This window comes from Neomonachus schauinslandi, chromosome 11 (assembly GCF_002201575.2).
Source record: "Neomonachus schauinslandi chromosome 11, ASM220157v2, whole genome shotgun sequence".
NCBI lineage: Eukaryota > Metazoa > Chordata > Mammalia > Carnivora > Phocidae > Neomonachus > Neomonachus schauinslandi.
Genome location: NC_058413.1, coordinates 7,423,304 through 7,445,930, shown reverse-complemented (window position 1 = coordinate 7,445,930; position 22,627 = coordinate 7,423,304). Strand labels below are relative to the sequence as shown.

Below are 22,627 nucleotides of genomic sequence, written 5' to 3'. Positions count from 1 at the left end.
TGCTTCCAAATGATAGCCTAATAAAACAGAAATATTAGAGAATTATTAAAAAGCTAAAGATGGTTCCTTATCAACTTTATGGTATAGGAAAGACAGCCTGCCCAATATATAGCATCTCTTCATGAGTAAAACGTCCGACACTCAGCACCACTGTCCCAGGCTCAGTTTTTATACTAATTTTCTATATTAATCACTGGACCATTCTCCTACCTGCATGGGGAAGATATGGTGATTGGGGATAATCTCTATACTTGAAATCAAAAGACGTGAGTTCAAGGTTTGTAGTTTACCTTACACCTCGGGCAGATCACTTCTCTCCATGAGACTAATAATAGCAACATCTGATGACTCACAAGGTTTTTGTTACGATTAAATCCATCTCCCAAATATCTCTTGAATCTATTCTCCTCCCTTGTCCCCACTTTCCTTGGAACCTATGGCAGTGTGAAGAGGGCTCAAGTCAAATAATTAAGCAATCCAAATGCACCAATAGGTGGCATAATTAGGAAGACCTCTGCTGTTAATTTTAGATGAAGTTAAGGGATGAGCACACGTTCCAGACACAGCTAATACAGCAAATAAGGATGTACACTAATGTTTTCCGGTGCTGCCGAGGAACGCCTTATCTTTCCTAGCTCTCAACCGCCCTTCCTCTTCACCGCTTGTGAGACTGCCCTGTGCCACAAGAGTGCCTACTATCCTCCTAGCACTTACTAGTTTCACTTTTCCTATTCCAGAATCTCTGCCCACTTAAGGTCCTCTCTGAGGGAAACTGGGGAAAGGGGGAAGATGGAAAAAGAAGAATGGCATGTCTCTTCTCCTCCAAGAGGGCATTTGACAGGCACAAAGAAAGAATAATTTAGGTTTGAACCTCAGCTCCAACATCCCTCCTTAGTTTCTCTAGGCCTTAGTTTTCTTACTTATACAATAATAACAACAACTAACAACAGCTTTTTGTTATGCCCTATTGTAAGTGCCTTACATATCTCACTTAATCCTCACAATAAGCCTGAAATCAATAGTCTAAATTTGATAGATAAGGAAACCGAGGCACTGAGAGATGAAGTAACCTCCCCATAGCTGTATGAATGTTGGAATCAGGATTCAAAGTGAGGTAATATAAGGCCAGACTTGATACTCTTATCCACTTTTCCACTCTGCTTTCTGAGGGTTTTAGTACCCCCCCCCCAAAAAGATAATATAAAATCATTTTGTAAGTACTAAAATATTATGTACACGTAAAGGACTATTTTCATTATTCTTTCCTCCATATTACCCCAATACCATTTCTACTCAGCAAAGAAAACTCTTGTATGGTGGAGTCAGGAGATCTATGTGCCCAAAGCATGGAATTTCCCACAATTTCCAAAGTTCAAGTCTCGGACTGCCAGTAAAGAGATATCCCAGTGTCTGATCTCAGCTGCTTCGGATTAGAATGACAGGAGGCTGGAGCCAGAGCCCATGAGACTATTTAGACTAGAACTGCAGTCAAAAGTGAAAAGAAATAGTTGATGCCAACTGCAAAGTTACCAGAGGGGAAATATTGTTCATATCCTGAAAAAAAAAAAAAAAAAAAAAAGCTTGCTGATTCTCATGTCCAAGGCATGGCAGGAACCCAGCTAGATTTGATTGTGTTTTTGGTGCTAAGGTGACTTTTCTAAGTAGGAAAGGAGTGCACCTGGTGAGACTTAGGTTGCGGCCACAAAAATTTAGCTTTTAGTTATTCAGAGGGTTCTACAATGCAGTCACCTCTCACCACAGACTGAGGGCTGGGGGGATCAGAGCAAAGGAAATGAAGGACATTTGCTGGAAATGACAATCCAGAGAGGAAACTTCATGTACTGCACCACAGCTGGCTGTCTGAAAGAGGTAAAAACAGCCCTCTCTGGCTGGGGCCTGTCTGTTAATTGCTGGCTGCCTGCTTCAGAAACAAACACCACACACTAATTACCTCATTTGAAAATAAAGATTAGACAGCATAATCCAAAAGAACCACATAGTAGTAGTGGTTCAAAGATTTCACAAGGTTATTTTCCAACATGAGTACTGCAGTCACGATGACACTGTGGGATCTTAACAGATGAAGAGTCAGACTCTCAACCCATTTTTAGGTGATCAAAAAACATGATGGGTTTAAAAGAAAAAAAAAGTTTAGAGTTAATATGCATTAGTTGGAAAGACATAAGATTTGGAATTGGAGGATCAAAGCTTGAGTCCTAGCTCTGCCTCTTATTAGTCATTAGACCCTGAGCAAGTCACTTAGCCTCATCATTTCTCAGTTTCTACACCTGCAAATGGGAATCCTATCTACCCCTGGAGTTGTTGAAGGATTAAATAAGATTATATTGTAAACAGCACTTCAGAAACTATAGAGTATTATATAAACATTAGCTGTTTTGATATATTTCAAGTTTCTCTCTTAATGCTTCACTAGCAAAGCAAATTTAAGAGAGGAAAACCATCTTTAATCTCAGTGCAAAAATGTGACACATCCCAATCAAGAACCTTTCTTTGAAAATCCCCAATAATTAGATTTAAATGACACATTGGCAATGATGTTAGATTTTTAAGGGGTTTTAGTAATTTGTTTCACATAAAGAAACATCTAGGGCAATGCATAGAATCTAAAGCAGGGCTGAATGCTATATGAGGATAATGATATTGACTATTAAGGTAGAAGGAGATGATAAGGAAGTACTGTCACTAAATACATCTGGTGATATTTGATGGAGAAATCCTCCACAGGGTTAAAGAATAAAAGAGCTTTCATAAGCATTTATTCAAAATACATTTACTGGGCAGATCTAATATGACAGGCTCTGTGACCAGGGAGTGTGGGCAACAACATAGGGAAATCCCACTGAGACTATGAATTTACTACTGAAGTTTTAGAACTGAGATTGAAGACAGATGACCAGCTTCTCCTTCCGCCTTCACAAATCCTTGGCTGGTCTCAGAGGTCTGCCTGGCTCTGCTGAAGTGTATTCAGACTAGAGATTCTATAGTAGAGAATATTTCCAGACTCATGGTTGCCTATAGCCTGAAGTGCCCTTCATTTTAGAGGGTACGAGAAGAAACTGATTTCACCAAAGAAGGAAATAAATTCCACAAGGTCACATAACTCAGTATGGAACCAAGATTAGCACTCCCCAAGACTGCTGATTCCTTTGGCCCACACATTTTCCATTACAACACATCACTCTGTCAGTCACTTTATTAAACTGTAAACCCTGGTCACTCTCATAATTGTGGATGACTCAAGACAAACTCAATCTGGGTACAAAGGCATCAAACCAAAATGTTAGCTTTTCTGATTAAATGTTTTAGAATTATTTCTTGGAGGTGTTAAAGGGTCACATTCACATTTGTTTGTCTTCAAGCTCTATTTTCAAAAGGAACTATGCTCAGTTTCTTCACCTTGCAGGGTGACTAGGATGGCTGATGAAATAATGCAGGTATAATTGCTTACTGTAATGCTCTACACATAGGTTATTCTTTACTTAAAAACAAACAATGTGTTAAGATATGGGACAAGAAGAGACTAAATAAGACTACCCAGGATACTTTCATGCTTATCGATGTCACTCTTTCTCATTAGGTTTCTTCCTACTCTTGAGACACAATCTTTAAAATGCTCTTGGCATTTGTTCAGGAATAGATTTGCTCTTGGAACTACCAGATTTTGTTTTGTTTTGTTTGAGAGGGGACGACTAACTAAACCTTCTAACAGAGAGGTAGGAAGATGCCCCAAAATGAAACCAAAAGGCTTACTGGGACAACTCAATAGACCAGAAAGGAGTCTAAGTTAATCTCTCACGCTACCTTTTGCACCTAAGTGCCACTTCCACTTACATCTTAACCATCCTAAAAGCTACTGGAAAAACTACCTTTGGTCAGTAGGTCCAGAACTGTGCTCCTTATTCTGGAAAAGCAATAGAATGGTATCTCATCTCACCATCCTGCCTAGTAGTTGTGGCTTGTTAATGACAACCTATTACATTCACATCATACTGCAGCACTCTAAACATCTTACCAGCCCCAGGAACCCAAAAAGCATTTAGATGTAAAACTGCAGGCAATGAAAGACATTTTATTTTTTGGTTACACCATTGGGTGAGTTGCCCTGAAGCAGTACATGTAGGGATGAAATTTTTAAATGGGGGGAAAAAGCATCAGTAGTTTCTGAAGGGCAAATGGTAGAGAGAATAGGTAGAGAGAAAGGAACATCTTTTATAATTTTGAGCTAAAAACTCTTTGAGTCTTTGATGTACATATCTCAAGGGTCTTAGTGACAGAAGAATGATATAGGAAAGTGTAAAAAGAAAGCTTCTAAAATATACAGCTTTGTTCTTGCCATGAAACAATGGCATATTCTGAAGAAATTAAGTTCATAAGAAAATTAAATTACTTTTTATGTAGAGAGCAAATTTCACACAGGAAATTTGAAGTATTTTACTAACTTTAATCCAATACTGGTGAGATACTGGGGAGATAAGAATTTTATTTACAAAAAGATATATCTGACTTAAGCTCATCATCTAATTTGGCCAAGATCATACAACAAGAGCAAGACTAAAACACAGACGTATTGCTAAAGCAAGACAGTCTAGCTAACTATGAACTGGCCTAGACTCCGTATTAGCCTCAATTCCTTATATTTTACCACCTAAGCCTAGCTCCAAAATAACAAAATCAGTTATTATTGCTAAGAAACATAAAGCTTTGTACTTTGAAAAACCATCAAACCATATGGATCTGATGGTGAACAGATCTTAACGAACAACCTCATATTTATAAAGCACTTTCAGTGTATATAATGCTTTCCTATCCTTATCTCACAAGATCATAAAACTTCTATTTAACTAGGAAGGGCAGATTCGGCTACCTTATACTCTGTTCTCTTCATTTTTACCTGATTTGGTTCTCTCAATCTCATGTTCATTCAACATTCATTCAGCTCACAAATATTCGAATACCTACTGTGTTCCAGAAATGAAGTGTTGGAGATACAGTGGAGAAGAATAAGAACTTGGTCCTCACCTGCAAAGAGCTTACAAATAATTTTAAAGTGTGATGACTGCTACAAAAAAGAACAGGGTGATGTGGCAACATGATAGAGAATCTAACCCTAGGATGGAAATCATGGAAGCCCACTCTAAGTAATAGACTCACATCTGAGGGATGAGTATGAGTTAGGGAGGCACAAATAGAGAATGGGTCTGGGGTGGGTACAGGAAACAGCAGACGTAAGAGTCCTCAACTGGGAAAGAGCATGGCACTTTCAAAAGAGAGAAGTATAGTAACCCAGAACATAATGGGCAAAAAGGACAGTGCTATGAGATTATTCTATACAGATAAGCAATGAGTTAGTCAACATACATTTGAGAGTCTACTATGCACTAGGCACTGTTCTGAGCCTGTTTAGAGTAGGTAACAAGAGAGACATGATAACTTGTCTTTAAGGGCTTACATTTTAGGAAGTGTGGAGAGCAACAATAAACATATAAATACATAAATGTAATTTGAAGTACTCCAAGTACTATAAAGAAAATAAAATAGGGCTTTATAGTAAAGAGTGACCGGGAGGCTGGTTTAACTACTGTGGCCAGGGAAGGCCTTTCGGACAAGATCAAAATTGAGTTGAGGCTTTAATGGAAAGTGAAACAACCATGCAAAATCAAGGAGAAAAGCATCCCAAGCAGGAAAAAAAACCAAGCAAGCACAAATGCCCTGTGATGGGTGGTTTAATGGACAAAAAGTTCAGTGTGACTGGAGCACAGAGAATGAAGACAGATTAGAGGGAGATGAAGTCAGAGATAGGCAGAAACCAGATCATTTAAGGCCTGTAGGGCATTGTAAAGAGTTCAAATTTTATGCTAAGGGTTTTATAACGAAAAGTGAAATGATTTATGCTTTAAAAAGATGAACTATACATGGGGCGCTTTGGTGGATCAGTTGGTTAAGCGTCCAACTCTTGATTTTGGCTCAGGTCATGATCTCAGGGTCATGAGATAGAGCCCTGCGTTGGGCTCCAAGCTCAGTGGGGAGTCTGCTGGAGACTCTCTCTTCCTCTCCCTCTGCCCTCCCCCACCCCCCACCCATGCACTCTCTCTCTCTAAAATAAATAAATAAATCTTAAAAAAAAAAAAAGAAAAGAGAAAAGAAAGATGAACTGTACAAGGATAAGAGTAGAAACAGGGAACCATTCAGGAAGATTTTGTAGTAATCCTGGGAAAAGATGCTGCTGATTTTGACTGGGGAGTCTCAGTGGTTAGTGACTAGTTGAATTTGGGGTATATATATATTTTTTTAAGATTTTTTATTTATTCATTCGACAGAGAGACACAGCAAGAGAGGGAACACAAGCGGGGAAGCGGGAGAGGGAGAAGCAGGCTTCCCACAGAGCAGGGAGCCCGATGCAGGGCTCGATCCCAGGACCCTGGGATCATGACCTGAGCCGAAGGCGGACGCTTTACCGACTGAGCCACTCAGGTGCCCCGAATTTGGGGTGTATTTTAGACTGATGGCCTAGGTGTGGGAATCAAGGATGGCTCTATGTTTTTAGCCTTTGCTATTTTATTAGGTGGATAATGGTATATACCCTTTACTGAGATGAGGAAGGATTCTAGGGAAAGAGATTTGGGGAGAAAACTCCATTGTTCTGTTTTGGTTAAGTCTGAAAGGCCTATTAGACATCTGGGTGGATATGCCAAGAGTGTGCAAAGGATGGAAATCAGGATGGAAATATAAATTTAACACATCAGCGTTTAGATGGTATTTAAAGCTACTGAACAGACAAGATCATCTAAGAAGGTATAGCTAGAGAAGGGGTGAAGGCCTTACTTATAGTCCAGGTTATGACTTACGGAGTCTACCCTAAGAGCAATAGGAAGGCACTGAAGGGTATAATAAAGAAATGACCACACAGATGTGAGTTAAAGTAGACATATTTATATATCTGGCTGTAATGTGGGAAATAGCCCCGGACAAGAGCAGATAAAAAAGGACCAGGACCAGCCTGTGGTTCAAGGTAGAAGCTGGTAAGTAGCCTGGTCTACAGTCACTGGTTTGGAAGATGCCTAGGAAGTAGTCTAGTTATGACTGGGTGAATTGGTGGGGGGAGGCAGAGAGAACAAAGATGATTCCCAGTTGCTTGAGCAACTTACTAAAGAGAAAAGTGCCACTTCCTGGAAAAGGCAGCCTTAGAAAGTAAATTTTTGAGGGGAGGAGGCGAAGTCCTTCCTGGGACATGCTCAATTTCCAGGTGCCCGTGAGATAGCCAGAGAGAGATTTTAGGTAGCCTGCTGGGGTACTGTGATAGGTTTGCAACCTGCGGATGTGCAAACGAAGGAACTAAAGTTCAGAAAAGCCAAGGATGTACAGCAAGGTATGCCCGCTTGAATCTTTCCACTTTCTCAGATGCCAAGATTCAAAACCCGGAGGCGCTGAACACAGAAGTCTCACTGAGGGCCATGACTCAAATCTCTACCTCCGAGGTTCACTCAGGCATTCGAAGGCAGAAACTCACTGAGATCACTAAGACATGATGTGACAAGAAATGTCTCAATGGGACAAGTCTTGCTTTTATGGCAACCGCGAAGCCGGGGTCAGAGGGAGGCTGCAGACCAGAGCGCACGCTTTCCTTCCGGGGGGGGGAAGGGGGGGGTCCCATGGGGGGGGGGGGGGGGGGCGGCCAGAGAAGCGGCTCCGGGCTCCGCGCCGCTCAGCCGGGGAGGCGGGTCTGCATCTGGCACCGCTCCCCGCCCATCCCAGCCCTCCCTCGCACCCCCGCGGCCCGCAAGCGGCCACAGCCTGGCCGTCGGGGGCAGCTGCGGAGCGGTGGCGCTGGGGCTGTAACTCTCCCTCGGAAAACTAAGGCAACGAAGCGCCGACCTCGGGAGCACCAGGCCGCAGTGGGCCGTTACCTCAGGCCCAAGAACTTCGCGGAGGCCGGCCGGGCTCTTACACAGGGCTCTTCGCGCCTCATAAAAGTGGCCTCGGCCGAAGCTGCCACTAGAGTGCGCCCCGAAAGGTGCTGGCGTCGACTGCGCACGAAGCGCGGCCCGTGAACTCACTCAGCCTCTCGCCCGCGCTTTGGCTCTTGCCGCGCGCCCGCCAGGCGTTCTGCGCGCGCGCAGCTGCCCTCCTCGCACCCCACCCCACCCCACCCCACTCCCCCACGGCCGGCCGGGCGTTCTGCATATGCGCAAACGCGCTTCCTGGCCTCGCCCAGTTGGCGCGCGCTCCGAGGCTTGGCGACGATGTGCGCGTGCGCGGCGCGGCTACACCGCCCACCGGTTGGGCGAAGCCGAGGCTGGGAGTGGCCGATGGCCCCACCCGTCGGAACACAGGATCCCGGCGACTTTTTGTCACTACGCGGCCTGTCCACCGATTGTTCATTTAGCGAACATTCCGTCCCTGCCGTGGTCCGGTCGGTAGCTGTCTACTGCGGAAATCCTACTACGTGTCGAACATCATGCAGGCACTTCCAGTACTCGCTCTCCTTTGATCCTGACCGCCGTGTTGTAAAGCCCTTATAAATATCCTAATTTTAAAGAGACCTGGGAATGGGAGCGACTTGTGGAGGTGCAAGGACGCGAACAGGGGTCTCTGATTTAAAAGTCCAGCACCTTCCCTTCCACTTCCTGTTGATCAAATGCTGACCATGTTGTGAATTATTAAGCGATTTGGCCCCACATCACTGGAGAGGTAGGGGGGCAGGGTGTGCTGCGTTCCTAATCATGGACCCGCCGAGATACCTCGCGTCCCAATTCGTATCTCTATAGTCCTCCTGCATTCTCCTGCCTTCCTCTTCACAGCTCTTGCTGTTCCCTCTGTTTGGAATGCCTCCTCCACCCGACCTAAAAACTACTCCACATGCCCAGATAGTAAGCTCTTCGAAGGCTGAGTCTTGTATATCTTTTTATACACAGGAAACTAAGCACCTACTCTTGGGTAGCACACACAAAGACCTGGAAAAGCGAGGCCGGAAAAGAAAGAAAGAGGTGGACAGAGGGTGGCTGAAAGAGGAAAATAGATCTCAGGAGGTCACCTGCCCCATCTAAAGAAGGCATCTGCTGGGTGCCTGGGTGGCTCAGTTGGTTAAGCGACTGCCTTCGGCTCGGGTCATGATCCTGGAGTCCTGGGATCGAGTCCCGCATCGGGCTCCCTGCTCGGCAGGGAGTCTGCTTCTCCCTCTGACCCTCCCCCTCTCATGCTCTCTCTCTCTCTCAAATAAATAAATAAAATCTTTAAAAAAAAAAAAAAAAAGAAGGCATCTGCTATCCAGTGTCCCACTAAAGGAAGGCCTGTGGGAAGTGTGACCTGGTAATGCCAGGTCCGATTTTCATGGGAAATCTCCCAATTTAAAAATGTTTGGGCAACTGATTGAAAAACTTGAATATACTGTGGACTGAAACTAACACATTTGTGTGGGCACAGCTCTCTAGCCACCCATTTGTGACTCTGACCTTGCTTGGCACAGAGTAAAAGTTGACCAAGCTAGTCAGACTTGAATCCCAGCGTAGGGCGGCCTTCTGGCAGCTGTTATGGGCATATCCTTTGCACAATCCATGCCTGGGAACCGAAAGAAAGACCCTTCTTTGGGCAGGGGCAGGGATGAGGTCCATGCAAGGTAAAGGAATCAAGATTCTGGTGAGGCTGCAGAAACAGTACCTGTGCATTGTAGGTAGTAATAGACAAGGTCATGAGTCTTAAATGGCCACCTGTGTGATGTACATGATTTCCTGTGGAGGATGGCCGCTGGTTGGGTGTGAAGGGCAGGGGAAATGATCACTGGACACAAATACTCTTTAGTTTCAACCAGCCCGCAGGGAAACAGGCAGAAACCCAGGGGATTCTAACCCAAAGTCTTATTACAACCCCAAATGACCAAACATCCCACTTCCTGTCATCTACAATTATGGGGTGTCAAGTGAAATAAAAGGAACACACAAACACTTTGAATGAGTAAGATGGAACTGAAGCGTCCTAGCAGACACAAACACACACACTGCTGATGAGGCATGAGAGCAGCACCTGGCGAACCGGATGTGGCTTTCCAGCCCACACGGTCCACTGTTATTTCCTTCCTGTTTGAGGAGGGCACCAAACGCATGTTGGGCACTATCTTTTGTGATGAGGCCAGGCTGCTTCCACTGGGACTCTGACTGAGGGTCCATAATGGGATGCAGCTAAAGGGAGGAATTCTTACCTGAGATAACAGGAGACCCTTGGGCCAGAAAAGGGGCAGAGCCAACACCTGAGCAGGAATGTTAAGTGCCAAAATTCCAGGAAGGAACTTAGAGCAAGTGACATTATTGGAGGAGGGAGGCTGAGGTGAACATTTCAATGAAGAGGGTGGATTCAGGAATTTGGAGCCAGTCAGATAAAGGGATAACAAATATTTACTCAATCAACAGATACTTATTTGAATAACTATAAGCACTATTCTAGCCCTTTGGTGATGCTTAGGTGAAGAAGACAAAATTAACTGTCATTATGGAGATGACCCTGATCAAACTAGATGGGAGGGCTGTAGCTTGCTATCTATGAGCCAACCAGGGAGTCTGTATGACCCACTGACCTTGTCTAAAGAGATAGAGGTGACAGAGACACTGGCCACTGCAGACAAGACAGTGGGAGAGGCACCACTTGTGGGCCTGAGGACTACCTTGTCCCTTGGGATTCTTTTTTACTTGAAACTGGTATTACATTTTTTATTATTATTTAATTTTTAAAAAAGATTTTATTCATTCATTTGCGACAGAGAGAAAGAGAGACAGTGAGCATGAGCAGGGGGGAGAGACAGAGGTAGAGGGAGAAGCAGACTCCCTGCTGAGCCGGGGAGCCCCAGGGCTCAATCCCAAGACCCGGAGATCATGACCTGAGCCGAAGGCAGATACAACCATCTGAGCCACCCAGGCACCCCAAAACTGGTATTATATTTTTTTAAATTACATGTAGTACAATTCACTGTTTTTGGTGTATAAGTCTATGATTTTTTTTAACATATGCATAGATTCAAGGATAGATCAGAATAGAGAACAGTTTTGTCACTCCAAAAAATTACTTCGGGTTACCCCTTTGTAATCAAACCCTCCTCCCCACCTCAACCACTGACAACCTGTTCTCCACTCCTAGTTTGGCCTTTTCCAGTGTGTCGTGTCAGTGGATTCATACAGTATGTACCCTTTTGGAATTGGATTATTTCTCTGAGTGATACATTTAGATTTATCCATGTTGTTGTATATATCCATAGCTCATTCCTTTTTATTGCCGAGAACTATCCTATTGTATGGATATTCCACCACTTTTTTATTATTTGCCTATGGATGGACATTTGCGTTGTTTTCCATTTTTGGCGATTTTTTTTTTAAAGATTTTATTTGTTTATTTGTCAGAGAGAGAAAGAGAGCACAAGCAGCGGGAGCAGCAGGCAGAGGGAGAAGCAGGCTCCCCGCTGAGCAGGGAGCCTGATGCAGGACTCCATCCCAGGACCCTGGGATCGTGACCTGAGCCGAAGGCAGATGCCCAACCGACTGAGCCACCCAGGTGCCCCCATTTTTGACAATTTTGAATAGAGCTTCTATAAGGATCGACATCCCAGTTGTTGTATGAACTTAAGTCTTCATATTTCTCAAGCAGATACCTAGAATGGGGATCGCTGGTTTGTATGGCAAGTGTATGTTTGACTTTATAAGAAACTATCAACTGTTTTCCAGAGTGGCTGTATCGGTTTGCGTTCTTAGCCATAGAGTATGAGAGTTTTGGTTGTTGTTCATCCTTGTCGGCAATTGGTATTTTCAGTTTTAATTTGGGGGGGGAGGCATTCCAATAGATGTTAACGGTATCTAGTTGTAGATCTAATTAGCCTTTCCCTCATGACTAATGATGTTGAGCGTCCTTTCATGTGCTCTTGAGATTCTTGAGAATTAATAAACCTGTACCCCTGGGGCGCCTGGGTGGCTCAGTTGGTTAAGCGACTGCCTTCGGCTCAGGTCATGATCCTGGAGTCCCTGGATTGAGTCCCGCATCGGGCTCCCTGCTCGGCAGGGAGCCTGCTTCTCCCTCTGACCCTACGCTCTCTCTCTCTCTCTCTCTCATTCTCTCTGGCTCAAATAAATAAATAAAATCTTTAAAAAAAAAAATAAATAAAAAAATAAACCTGTACCCCAACTCAGAAACCAACCCACAGTGCTGAAGAGACTTCTGTGGATTCACGTTTGGCCTGACAGACTGGAACATTTTAGCAGCAATGCTCAGCAGATGACAATTGGATTCAAAGCACATATGCCAGATCTGTCAAGCCAGCAAGCAGGCGGCAAGAGGCTCCTGGCTACTAAGCACTGTCTCCTCTGTTCCAGGCCTTAGGGAGAGAAAAACATTTTCTGCCTTTGCCTTCGGATGTCCTCCTTGTCAGACTCTACTTCGTTCCTGCCATGGTTTTTCCCCTGGACCTCCTTTTTAACATTCTCCCTTTCTTCTTTCCTTTGCTAAATAACTGTTTATTGAAAGCACACTGCATGCCAGGCACTGCGCTAGGCTCTAGGGTCATAGAGTTGAAGAAGATGCCTACTCACAATAGGTTCTCATTCTAACGGGGGGATTAGCATAAAGCAGCTTTTAATTTTTTTTTAAGATTTTATTTATTTATTTGTGAGAGAGAGCGCACACAAGAAGGGTAAGAAGCAGGCTCCCTGCTGAGCAAGGAGCCCTATGTGGGCCTTGATCTGAGGAACCTGGGATCATGACCTGAGCCAAAGGCAGACAGACACTTAACTGACTGAGCCACCCAGGCATCCCCCTAAAGGGTGACTCTTAACCAGCCAGGAGTCAGGAGGGCTTCCTGGAAAAGGAAACACCTAAAAGGAGTCCTGAAGGATGGGTGGCTATTGGGCTAAGAGACACAAAGAGGGCATTCCAGGCAGAAGGGACAACCTGAACAAAGGCCTGGCAATAAGAGATAGCATGCTGTGTGTGCACTTCTGTGAGAAGCTCAGTTTTACTCAGATCTAGGATTGGAGGTGTGGAGTGGCAGGAGATGGAGTTAATGAAGGAGATAGGAGGTGGATCATGGAGAAGCTTGCGCTGAGGCACTTGAATTCATCCCCAAAGCTATAAGGTGCTTTTAAAAGCTAGGTTTTGGGGGCACCTGGGTGGCTCAGATGGTTAAGCATCTGCCTTAGGCTCAGGTCATGGTCTCAGGGTCCTGCTCAGTGGGGAGCCTGTTTCTCCCTCTCCCTCTGCCCCTCTCCTCCCGTCCTGTCCCCTCCGCTCCTGCTCTCTCTCTCTCTCAAATGAATAAATAAAATCTTTAAAATAAATAAATAAATAAAAGCTAGGTTTTGGTGGGGCACCTGGGTGGCTCAGGTGGTTATGCGTCCAACTCTTGATTTCCGCTCAGGTCATGATCTCAGTGTCTTGAGATGAAGCCCCATATGGGGCTCTACATGTAGAGCCTGTTTGAGATTCTCCACCCCACCCGCTTATGTGCTCTCTCTTTTTTTTTTTTTAAAGATTTTATTTATTTATTTGACAGAGAGAGACACAGAGAGAGCAGGAACACAAGCGGGGCGAGTGGGAGAGGGAGAAGCAGGCTTCCCGCGGAGCAGGGAGCCCGATGTGGGGCTCGATCCCAGGACCCTGGGATCATGACCTGAGCCGAAGGCAGACGCTTAACGACTGAGCCACACAGGTGCCCCGCTCTCTCTCTCTCTCTTAAAAAAATAAATAATTAAAATAAAAGTTAGGTGTTGGTTTTAGAAGTGCCTTCCTTTTCTGCTGTGTTGATTCTAACTCATCCTTCAAGGCCCGTCTCAAAGTCCACCTCTTCTTGGAAGTCCTCTCCAATCCTCCTAACCAGAAAGATTGGCTCCTTCCTGGGACTCTTTGCCCTGCGTTGTACTTACTAATCAGTCTGCCTGGAGGATGGGAACTATAATTTGTCCCACTTTGGGCTCTTCATGACACTTGATGCGGGGTCAACACACAGAAGGTGCTAATAAATGTTTGACGAATATGAATGAATTTGTGAATGGAGAAAGTTTTCTGAGCAGCCCAGCTCTCGAATCTGATTATACTAGTTCTCAAATCTAAGCATGTGTCAGAATGACCTAGAGGGTTTGTGGATTCTGGGCTTAGCCTCCAAGTTTCTGATTAGTACGTCTGGGAAGGAGAGGGGGCCTGAAAATGCGCATGTTGAACATGCAAAGTAAGTTCCCAGGCGATCGTGATGCTGCTGGTGAGGACCGCACTCAGGGAACCTTTGATGTGGCTGTGGTTACAATTCAGGTGCTCCTCACAGCCAAGCAGTGGGCCAGGCATTATCAAGGGGCCCTCATTGCTGCTGCTTATCACAACCATCTGACCACCTGACCCTTCAGAGGATCTCTTCCTGGGATTTCCGTAGTCTTGCCTCTGTCCCACCCCTTGGAGCTGGAGCTGGGCATTAGAGTGCCCTCTCCTGGTTCTTTTTTCCCAGGGACTCCCCAAGACTTCTCAGAGGAACCCTGGTCACATGGGTTCCTTAACAGGCTTCTCTCCCACTGAATAGTTTCACCAGTGAGCCCCAGAGGACAGGACAAATCCTGGGTGTGACCTGTGAAGAAGCCTGGGATATAGCACAGCTCTTCCTAATAGGTTCAGAAAGGTGTCTTGTCCCCTTTAAGGGCCGCTGCTTCCTGGGCCTCTGCAGCTCCCCATCTCCCTCTCCCAGGGTGGGAAGGAACTGCTTAATTAACAGCTCCACTTCCTGCAGCACCTGGGGCTCCCCCTCCCCTGAGCCCCTACCACCTCCCTTTGGGCTTCCCAGGTCAATTACCAGAGCCAGGTGATAGTCCTCAGCCCTTGGCTGGGGGAGGCTGAAGGCCAGAGACTGGCCTGGTGGGGCCACAGGGAAAACTGACTGGTACAGAGGGGCAGCCCTGGGGGTAGGAGCAGGGGGATTTCCTAAGGGAAACTATCATTGGATTGGCCGGTTTTCTCTCCTTCTCTGAGTGTTGGGTGTCTGGGTTCTCTGCAAGGCTGTGAAACCCTGTGACTACCCAAGCGGGAGCCTTGTAGAGCTCAGGGATGCAATGTGTTGGGCTAGGTCTGCTCAAAGAGGCCTTAGAATCCTTCTGGGCTCCTCCAGTGCCAGGCAGCACTGCCGGCAGCCCCAGATGGAGTTGCAACCCGAGCAGCTGGTGGGCTGTCTATCCCCAGGTCCATGGCCAACAGTGAACACACCTTCATTGCCTCAAGCCTGATGGGATCCAGTGCAGCCTCTTGGGAGAGATCATCAAGCGTTTTGAGCAAAAGGGATTCCTCCTCATTGCATGAAATTAATTCAGGCTTCAGAAGACCTTCTCAAGGAACACTACATTGACCTGAAGGACCGACCTTTCTTTGCTGGTGTGGTGAAGTACTTGCAATCAGGGCCTGTGGTTGCCATGGCCTGGGAGGGGCTGAATGTGGTGAAGACAGGCCAAGTGATGCTCTGGGAGACCAACCCTTCGTACTCCAAGCCTGGGACCATCCATGGGGACTTTTGCATCCAAGTTGTCAGGAACATTACCCATGGCAGCGATTCCATATAGAGTGCAGAGAAAGAGATTGGCTTGTGATTTTGGCCTGAAGAGCTGGTGGATTAGAAGAGCTGTGCTCGGGACGCCTGGGTGGCTCAGTCGGTTAAGCGTCTGCCTTCAGCTCAGGTCATGATCCCAGGGTCCTGGGATCGAGTCCTGCATCGGGCTCCCTGCTCCGCGGGGAGCCTGCTTCTCCCTCTGCCTCTGCCTCTCTCTCTCTCTCATGAATAAATAAAATCTTTAAAAAAAAAAAAAGAAGAAGAAGAGCTGTGCTCAGAACTGGATCTATGAGCGACAAGAGATCAGACCTCAGTGCTTTGCCCACTCCATTCCCTCTCCCTCTCATGGGCAGGGGGCCAGGCTCTAGCAAATCCAGTTATTTTTGAGAACTTCCTTATAATCTGGAGGGTAACTGGGAGCGCTCTCTGTTCAGTATTATGTGCTACCATCAGATTAAAATGTTTCATTCCTCCCACCTCCCCCCCCCCCAAAAAAAGAATCCTTCTGAGCTCAGCTTAGACCTTGGAGGCCTTTGTGAATTTAGTAGAGAGTTGATTTCTGCTGGTGGTGTCTGCCATAGGACAGAAGCAGAGAGCCCCAGGAGGAGGTGAGAGAAACTCTGGAGAGACCCCTTCAGAAGACTGATCCTTGGAAAGGTTTTGTGTTTGGACATAACTGGGAGCCTTTAGAGGCTCAAGTGTGTCAAGGATCCTCCAAAGAACATGATCTAGACACTAGGTCCCAGGCCCAGCCCAGGGAGTCACATTGCCAGGAGGCCAGGGGCACTCTGCGTTTGTACCAAGGATTCCAAGTGGTTTTTGTCTAAATTCAAAAATATATATCATGAAAATCTTCAAATATATATAAAAGTTATACACCTACCTCCCTAGACTATCATTCTGATTCAACTCTACTTGCTTCATCACATACCCATTCATCTACCCATCCTTCTTGCCATCCATCAATCCATTATTTTTTGAGAATTTCAAAGAAGTTGCAGACATCAGTATGCTTCCTGTAAATACTGCAGCATGTACTTCATTAAATAGGAATCATATTGATTTATGAACTTTTTCCTTTGAGATAAAATTTACATGAAATGAAATGCCTAAATCTCAAGTGTACATTTGCTATGTTTTAACAAATATGTATACCTGTGTAACCCAAATCCCTATCAAGATATGGAACATTGAAAACACACCAGAAACTTCCCTCAAACCCCTTCCCAGTCAATCCCTGCCCTCGCTCCCACCACCACCACCACCCCCAGAGGTTACCACTATCCTAATTTTTATCCATCAGAGATTATTTGCTTGTTTTAAAACTTTATATAAATGAAAGCATATAGTGTATACTATTTTGTGTAAAGCTTCTTCAACTCAGTGTAATGTTTTTGAGATTTATCCATATTGGTGCAGTTTGTTCCTTGTGATCACTGAATAATATTCTATTGTGTGAATGTACTGCAGTTTATTTATCCATTTTTCCAATTGATGAGCATAACTATTACAGCGATTGTGTTGTAGAGTAGTTAATGACATAGGAAATGCCTATGCTATTCTTTTTTTTTAATGCCTATGCTGTCCTACTAAGAAAAAAATTTCAGGATACGAAATTTATATACAATATGACCCTAACTGTGTGAAGAAAATAATTCATAGGAAATATGCTAAAATGTTAACAGTGAGCTTTGCTATGCTCTAAAAACTTTTTTATTAATTAATTTTATTTTGCTTATTTTTATAAATAATTATAGATTCACAAGAAGTTGCAAAGGCAGTACAAAGAAGTCCTATACACTTCATCCATTGTCCTCAGTGGTTACATCTTACATGACCTAGTACAATATTAAAACCAGAAAAATGTCATTGCTATAAAGTGTGTGTATAGTTCAGAATCATTTTATGAGGTGTGTAAATTTATGTAATCACCACATGCAAGATACAGAATTGTTCCATCACCTCTAAGATGCAACCCTTTATAGCCACACCCATCTCCTCCCCGACCATCCCTAACCCTTTGCAACCACTAATCTGTGCTCCATCTCTATAATTTCATTATTTTGAGAATGTTCCATAAGTGGAATCATGCAGTATGTGGCCTTGTGAGATTGGCTTTTTTCATTCAGCATAATGCCCTTGAGACCCATCAAAGTTGTTAAGTGTTATCTGTAGTTCATTCCTTTTTATTGCTGAGTAATATTCAATGGTATGGATAATGCCCCCCCCCCCCCCACTTTTCAAAGTTCCTACTGAGCATGAAATGTTTTAATTTTTAGGAAAAAAGAAAAGTACTGATGGGAGGGGGCAATGCATAGAGAAGCAGTTCATGACTTCAAGGAAATGTTGTGTTGAATTAAATAAGAGAATTTTAGGCTTGGGATGCCCTTGGCAGTCACCTAGGTAAGTTTTTTATTTTGCAGGAGTCCTCCTTGCAGTATCCTGACAGGTAGTTGTACAGCCTCTGTGTGGATATTCCTAGTAAGAGGGAACTCACTATCAAATAAAGCATTAAATCGATAACAAAATATGCCCTCCTTCCTAGAGCCTGGCATGACTGAGAGATCTCTGTCACAGGTTATCTTTGCCCTACCTAGGTCTCTTCCCTGTCTCCCCTAACCAGGTAAACATAAGCCCAAGACAGTGAGCAAAGCCTGCAGAGGCTGAGCAAGCCATTGGATATGCTAGATCCAGGAATGGACTCTCCAGGGAGATTTCAGTATTCACTCGCTTAGAAAAACAAGAGGCTGCAGACCTTTTAAAATAGAATGAAATTCTGCATGAGCACACACACAGATACCCACAGTCCCCTAGGAATAGTCTCCTTTCTGCATTGTAGGATGCCCCCAAAAGGCACTGAACCACTAGTCCAAGAGCAAAGGTCTCAGATTCTCACCTGCTTCCAATCCTTGGTAGCTGACCTAAGATCACTTGCTTTTCCTTCAGCTTTCCTTGAGAGCAGACTCTGACCTGTCCATGGTTCTGATTGCTAGTGTAGTTCACTGGAAGGCAAGGTGAGGGTTCTTTCATTGGTTCCTTCATGATAACTAACATTTATTGAGTACTTACTATGTGCCAGAGACTGTGATATGCTCCTTACATTTAGCCTCTTTTTATTGAAGTCTACCAGACATAATGAAGAAGAGCACAGATCATACACATACAGCTTAGTGAAGTTTCATACAGTGAACCAAAACGAAGATCAAGACAGAGAACATTATCAGCACCCAAGAAGGCCTTTCATCTCCCCTTCCAGGTGCTATCCTCCAAATGTAACCACTGCCTTGACTCTTAACAGCATAGATTACTTTTTTTCCTACTTTTGAACTTTATATAAATGGATCATACAGATTGTCTTCTCTTTGGGGTCTGGCTTCTATAGCCCAACATTATGTTTGTGAAGTTTATTCGTATTGTTCTAGACAGTTGTAGTTTATTCACCCTTGTTGCCATGTAGCATTACCTTGTGTAAAACATTCCGCAATTTATTCATTCTACTGCTGATGGGGCATTTGAATTGTTTCCAGTTTTCTGGAATATCGCTGATGGAAACATTCTTGCTCATATCTTTAGGTGAACATATGCTTTTCCATAATATATAATATATTATATATACATGTATATATGAATATGTATACACATACACACATATACAGTGGGTGGTAAAGGTGGTACATTTTTCAATTCCCATTTTTCAGATGACACATGGAGGCTTGAAGACGTTGAGCCAGGAAGTAGTGGAGCTGGGACATGAATCCTATCCTGTCTGGCATTGGAGCTCAAGTTCTCTAACCATCATGCTTTACTGCCTCCCAATGCATGGGCCATTTAACAGTATTCATGACGTTGGGGCACCTGACTGTAGAACATGTGACCCTTGATCTTGGGGCTGTGGGTTTGAGCCCCACATAAGGTGTAGAGATTACTTAAAAATAAAATCTTTAAAAAAGAAAAAAGTACTCATGACGTGCCGGCCTGGTTGCTGCCATTGAGGGAGACAAAAAGATAGGAAGGCACAGTCACGCAAGGAAGAAAATGATAGATGGGTGGATAAGGAGTCTGAGGAAAAGGGGGTCATTTTTATCTTGGAAGATCATAGGAGGCTTCCTAGAGGAAAAAAAAAAAACATCTAAAGAGAAAAGACAGGGGCAGATTCTGGGCATGCCAGGGTGATGAGGAAAGGAGTGCCAGGCTGAGAGAGTGGGGGCAGAAGAAAAGGAAGTCCTCATAGAGTCATGGCTACAAGGGCCCTCAGAGGTCACCTTGTCCAGTCCCCACTGTCTACTCATCCATTTTTACATTGCTGGCTTCCAAATTTATATACCCAGTCTTGAACATTACCCTTATCTCTAAACTCTTTCTTATTTAGTTGGATGACAAATAGGCATCTCAGATTAACATTGCCAAGAGACGGCTCCCGATCTTGTCCCCACACAATCCAAACTGCTCCTCTTCCAATCTTTCTTGTTCTTTGGAACTACCAGCAACCAACTACTCAGGCGCCCAAACACAGCATCATCCTTCCTTCCTCCCTTTCCCTACATCCAATCCATGAGCATGTCCCATCAGCTATATCTACAAAGCCTCCTCTGAATGTGATCTCTCCTTACGACCTCCCCACTACCACCCTGGTTATGATTACCATCATCACTCACCTGGATGACTACAACAGCCTCCTCCCTGTTTTCCCTGCTTCCATGCTCCTTTGGAAGGCCACAGGGAGAAGCCTTCTTTGCCTCTTCCAGCTTCTGGTGGTTCCAGATGTTCCTTGGCTTGGGGCTTCCTAACTTCAATCTCTACCTCTGTCTCCACATGGCCTTCTCCTCTGCACCTTATCTTCCTATTGTTGGTGACCTCCTCTTATTGGTCATTAAGTTTCGGGTCCACTTGGATAATCTGCAATGATCTCATCTTAAGATCCTTAACTTAATTACATCTGCAAAGATCCTTTTTCCAAATAAGGTCACATTCATAGGTTCTGGGTGGACATACCTTTTAAGGAGCCATCATTCAACTGAGTACAGAGGTGAATCTCAGAAGCTAAAAGAGTTTAAATTGAGTTTAAACTTTAGTCCTCCAGTGAGTGATTATTTTTCAAAGCATAGAAGACTCTTGGCCTGCACATACTTGCTATCTCAGCACTGACTGTCCATGCATCACTTCAAAGGTCATTCTGAGGAGGGAGTGTCTGCATTGTGTTTGCTGCAAGGCTAACTTGGGGCTATGAGTCTAGCCAGGGACCTTGCCGCAACCCCAAACCCACCAGATCATTGCTGGGGGTATTGTCATTGCTACTAAGGGGCCAAAACAGTTTCCTTCTGAAAAATGACCTCCCCAAAGAGAGCTAGCTACCTGCTATGCTGGTGACAAAAGGAAAAAGAAGGGATCCAAGAAAGTGCTGATTCTGATCAAGGATGGTAGGCTGCCTCTCTGATAGATGATCCCCAATAATCTCCCCACCTAGTTTTGTTTTTTTTTTTTAAGATTTTATTTATTTATTTATTTGAGACAGAGAGAATGAGAGAGAGAGAGCACATGAGAGAGGGGAGGGTCAGAGGGAGAAGCAGGCTCCCTGCCGAGCAGGGAGCCTGATGCGGGACTCGATCTAGGGACTCCAGGATCATGACCTGAGCCGAAGGCAGTCGCTTAACCAACTGAGCCACCCAGGCGCCCTCCCCACCTAGTTTTTTTTTTTTTTTTTTTTTAAGATTTTATTTATTTATTTGACAGAGAGATACACAGCGAGAGAGGGAACACAAGCGGGGGGAGTGGGAGAGGGAGAAGCAGGCTTCCCGCCGAGCCGGGAGCCCGATGTGGGCCTCGATCCCAGGACCCTGGGATCATGACCTGAGCCGAAGGCAGACGCTTAACGACTGAGCCACCCAGGCGCCCCCCCCCCAACCTAGTTTTTACGCCCTTATGTAATCCCCTCCCCTCAAGCATGGGCTGGGGATACAATATAGTAAAATTGTCAGGATGTTATTTCTAAAATTTCCATGGCTTCTGTATTGCTCACCTTTTCTCACTCTCTAGCTTTCTTGCTCTGAAGGAAGCCAGCTCCCATGTCAAGCTGCCCTGTGGGGAGGCCCGTGTGGCAAGGAACTAATCTCTCCAGCCAACAGCCTACAAGAACCTGAGGTCGTTGGTCCAGGGGCCCTCAAGGAACTGAAGCCTGCCAACAGCCTTGTGAGTAAGCTCGGAAGTGGACCTTCCGAGGCCCGCAGACAGCCTATGTGTGAGCTTGGAAGCTGATCTCCCCGCCCCAGATGACCTCTCTTATGATGCAGCCCTGGCCAACACTTTGATTGGAGCCTGTGGAAGACCCTGAGCCAGATGCCTCCCCACTAAGCTGTGCCCAGATTCTTGCCCCACAAAAACTGTGAGATGATAAAACATTTGTCAATTAAGCCACTACGTTTTGGAGTAATTAGTTGTGCAGTGATAGATACACTCAGATCTAAATTCCTAGGATATATTCAACTATGTGGAAGCCTCATGCTATAACAGTAGCTGTGTTTACAAATTTGAGGATTCACAGATATTAGCTCATATCCCTTCTCAAGAATCCTACAACATCTCCTCCTACTCCTTTTCTTTTTCTATTTTTATTTTATTTATTTATTTATTTTTTTTTTTTAAAGATTTTATTTCTTTATTTGACAGAGAGAGAGACAGTGAGAGCAGGAATACAAGCAGGGGGAGGGGGAGAGGGAGAAGCAGGCTTCCCGTGGAACAGGGAGCCCGATGCGGGGCTCGATCCCAGGACGCTGGGATCACGACCTGAGCCGAAGGCAGACGCTTAACGACTGAGCCACCCAGGCGCCCCTCTTTTTCTATTTTTAAATAAACATATCAAACTATAGTGACAGTTACACATTCTATTTTTTTCTGTCCCATGTGTTGTGAGCATTTCCCCATCTCATTAACTATTCTTCAAAGCATTCTTTATTCCTCGCACCTCTTCAGCAGCCCATTATAGGAGTGCGCCAATGTTAATTTAATCACTCCCCTCTCTTATGTTTTGAGCTCAAGGTAGGGTTTTAACTCCTTGGGTCACATCTA

The 22,627-nt window shown here is 44.7% G+C and overlaps 1 pseudogene; it reads left to right on the top strand.

Moving 5' to 3' along the window:
- Positions 1-15,208: 15,208 nt before the first annotated feature.
- LOC110575962 lies at positions 15,209-15,632 on the top strand (annotated as a pseudogene).
- Positions 15,633-22,627: the final 6,995 nt, after the last annotated feature.